A 4,306-nucleotide genomic window follows, 5' to 3' on the forward strand; every position below is an offset into this window, starting at 1 on the left:
GTCCAATTCGCTGTTCTACATGGGCCAAGCCCATTAATTCAGCCTTTTTATTTTTTTTCTTATTAATTTTCGTCAGCTATATGGGCCAAGCCCTACAATTCGGCCTTTTTATTTTCTAAGACATAGAACTTTTACGGTACATTTCTTTTTGGGCCTCGGCCTTTTTACAGTCGACTTCTTTTTTGGGCCTCGGCCAGGGTATTTACATTTTGGGCCTCGGCCATGCTATTTACATTTTGGGCCTTGGCCTCTACCGATAAGTAGGTCCAACTCATCAGCTTTCTATTTCTCACATTTTCACAGTACATAGATGACAAATATTTCAAATGAAACAGAAATATATACTTGAAATGATAGCCAAAATTAGCCTATTACAATCTTTACATAGTGTTCATACAACCAAACCAGTACATAATACAATGTAACTAGCTATGAAGTACAACCAGAACACAAGGCATATTGATAGATAACAACCACGCTTCATCGTCTTCCTCTTCCAAATTCCAAGAAACAAATCACCTAGCATTAGAAGGATCACGCATCGGAAGCATATAAAACTCAAGGTAGCACTAGTATATTTTAACTTGTCTTGCAACCATCAATATAATTTGCTTATAAGAAAACACAAGGTCTGATGCTTATGAGCTACTAGATTAGTAAACACAAATTGCACACTATGCACTCAATTTGATACTTGCTTAACAGTTTAAATGTAAACCAACTGTTAAACCTGAAAAGATGAAAAGCTGAAATTTAACTGATAACTGTAGCAAGAGTGCTCCCAGCACAATATCACAATTCTGCATTTCTAACCAGCACAAGGGTTTAGCAAGCCAATGCATTTTGGTGTGGATATTCTAGACTTTGATGCTTCTAGGTTCATTAGTCAAAGGAATACATCAGGAACAAAGTGCGAGCAATAGCAACAGAAATGTATGCGTACCTCATGGAGGAGTGGAGGTTGGCGAAGGCAAGGGCTTCGTCAGGGCAACTGGAGGCGGCACTTGATGGACGAAAAGTTTCAACATACACTCAGCTCCATGTTCAATTGGACCGGCCAATCCAGCTCTTAAACCGGCTTGCAGATCGACGAACACTTGGCCAATCTACACAATAATAGAGACAAAACAATAAACTTGTTGCACACTAGAGGCAGAGGGGATTTCTTTAGAAAAGAAACAGAACTGTACATAGAGACACGTCCCACATTAATAAATTGTTTGCAATAGCTGTAACATAGAACCAATACAAATGTTGTATGGACATGAACAGTAGGATAAGTGACTACTGGTGAGAAAACTGAAGTTTGCAAATTCTACTAGTCTCCCGACATGGGTACTGGTTCATCAAATAACATGAATCACAAATTGCTTGAAATAAACATGCTAGAACAAGTTGTTGTTGGTCCAGTGAATCCTGGAGAGCTTATTTCTCATGAACAGATACTTGCTAGAACAAACCACAAACAGACAGTATGCAGGTAGGGTACATAGAGACCAGGAGAAGCAGGGCATGTGCGACCGCGGCCGCTGTACGCTTCCGCATTTCTAATGGCCATGTAAGTTGTCACCGATGTCAATTATTTTCATACAAACATTTTCATAAACATCATGCAAGCAAACTCGATTACACAATATGCAGTACATAGGAACAGACAAACAGTCAACACGTATATATCTAGTCAATAAAATATGCATGCAAAGTTGTACTGATGTAGACATGCTTTCACAGTCATATGCATAGGTGTTTCATAATTGAACAGAATTGAATAGCAAAGAAATCAGAATTGAATTGCCGTGCAGAATTAGTCATATGCATAGGTGTTTCACATAATGAGGGGAGTTCTTGATTAGTTAAGAAGAGCTCAATTTTCAGGAAAGTTAATACATATTTCCATGCTTGTCTACCAAAGAAATTGTATCAACTTAGCAATTAGTCATGCATAAGTGTTTCACATCAAAAACATACAGAAGTGCAGACTTGAGATTGACAATTAGGATGCAAGCTCTAAACGTACAGAAGTTTTACAGAGCAGCAGCAATGGCATCACAGTTGAGTTGCCAGACCAAAACAAAGCCCTGTATGTATGTAACAAAATTAGCCAAACTGAATATGCATCATCAACTGATTAAAAGCAGTGGATAATAGTATAGTTCATCAACTGATATGGGCAGCTAGCGAATTTTCCTAATGGGAAGATCTCACAAGAGTAGACAAAGAAATGAATATTTTAAACTAGACTAGATTGCAGGGGGGAAAGGAGACGGATGTGTGGCGTTACCAAGATAACACTCCTAATTTTTCTCATGAAAGGATCATGATAGACACATGTAGCTACCAACAAGAAGAGGAAAATGGAAAATGCAGGCTACATACCAAGGTTCTATCGACAAGAACCAACCAAATTAACCTAGCAAGTTATTCAGATGAGGCAAGTAGCCCAGATGTAGAAGGGTGGATTGTTCAGTTCACTTCAGTTCAAGCTATCCAGAAGAGAATTTTAGGACGGCTGGCTGAGTTTGGCTACAAGGGGGACATCAGCTGCCTGTTGTTGAAATCAATGGCCAGATCGACCAAGCTCGTGTCCTTCAGGCTCAATGACTTGCGCTTCTGCTGCAGCACCAAGAATGACATTGTTAATGTAGTCAAGGTAGCCAGACAGTAGGGTAATTCAGGTTTCGACTAACCGTTGTACTGCCTGTGTTGTATGTGTACTAAATTAAATAAAATCAGTAAACACTTGAGCCTTTATGGTTGGGTTGGTTGGTGCTTTTACCTTGGTGGAATTGCTGGCGGAGTGCTTCCTTTCGGACTAATGTTTCTGCTCCTTCTCTAGTAAGCACAACAGCCTCTTGTTGGCTTCGTCAAGAGCTCTGTTCTCCTCGAATAACAACTTAACCTTGAATGAAACACGTAAAAGAAACTTCAAAATGTCAGGCTACGTTAGTGTTGCATGAAGCAATGTTCACTGAGAGGGCGATAAGTTGCAGGTACAGAACATAGGTGTTGCAAGTACAAGAGTGAGATAACATGTTACCTCGTCCTCTGCTTTGTTTAGATTGGTCCTCAGTATCTCCTTGTCTCTTTGCAAGGCTTCCACTTCATTATTTAGTGTGGTAACCTGCGAATGATCAATACCGAACCATATGATTGATGGTGATGGATTGGAGCTCTACAATTCATATATTAGTATATATTTCGAAAAATGACAGCTTTACTAATATCTCTTTAGTAGAGAGTAAACACCAGCAAACTAATTTCATATCGAAGGGTAGTTTTGCAGCAGCGACAAGCATTAAAACAAGCTACTCTCTTACTATAGTGCAGTTTAGTACTATAGTTCAGTACCATATGCCTACAATCAGACGCAAGCTTCAGTACAGTCCCAACGGGGACGCATGCAAGGTACATTTAATTCCGAAATGCGGCACGACATAAACAAGACGAGCAGAAGCTCTAGTAGCATGGCATCGTAAATGAAGAAGCTAATGCTTAGCATGCCAATTGCCAAGGAGATGCATCAGTTAGTTAATTAGCTACAAGTTTTAGTCAGAGTCTGAAATCCCCTGAAACCTGCAATCAAAAAGAAGAGAAATAGAACCCATGCTAAGCCAAAGCCACAGATGCACATGCTAGTGAGACGCACATGTTCGTCATCGTGATCGCTCAATAAGGCAACCCCATCCCTGTTCTGGACACGCGAGATTGATGCACTATGATTAAAATCCTGCACTGGATTCTCTCATCCCAGCAGGTCAATGCACGCGGATAGGGTAGCAAATATCGTAGATCAACTAATTAGTCAATGGACTAAGAGCAAACTGGAAGTAGGAAGCACGAGCGACACCGCCACTGGTTAGTCGGGCATGGTGGGCAGGAGAGGAGGGGGCGAGGGAGTGACCTGATAGGAAGTATGCGGAGAGGGAGGCGTAGGACCAGAGGTGGAAGGCGAGGAGGAGCAGCGCCCAGGCCACGACGGAGACGACCAGGAGCCGTGGCCGCGCCATCCCCTTGTGCCACACCTCCCGCGCCGCATCCCCGACGCAAGCCTAGCCACCTCCTTTGCCTCGCCTCGCCATTCCCCTCCTCCTTCCCTCACGCGGGGCCTGCAGCGCCGGCGGGATGATCGGGGACCGCGGCCGTAGTGCCATCAGCTTCATCCCGCGCGCTGCTCGTCCGAGACCCAGCCGAGGCCAGCGGGTGGCTCAGGCCCATGCCATGGGGTTGGGGGAAGCCATGGCGTTGCCGCCCCCCCTGTTCGAGTTGCTTATGAAGGGGCCACGCCGGTGTCAGATCCAGCGCCCGC

At 43.2% G+C, this 4,306-nt stretch overlaps 1 pseudogene; it reads right to left on the minus strand.

Moving 5' to 3' along the window:
- Positions 1–2,523: 2,523 nt before the first annotated feature.
- LOC119348645 lies at positions 2,524–4,007 on the minus strand (annotated as a pseudogene).
- Positions 4,008–4,306: the final 299 nt, after the last annotated feature.

Source organism: Triticum dicoccoides, unplaced genomic scaffold (assembly GCF_002162155.2).
Source record: "Triticum dicoccoides isolate Atlit2015 ecotype Zavitan unplaced genomic scaffold, WEW_v2.0 scaffold99327, whole genome shotgun sequence".
Classification (NCBI taxonomy): domain Eukaryota; kingdom Viridiplantae; phylum Streptophyta; class Magnoliopsida; order Poales; family Poaceae; genus Triticum; species Triticum dicoccoides.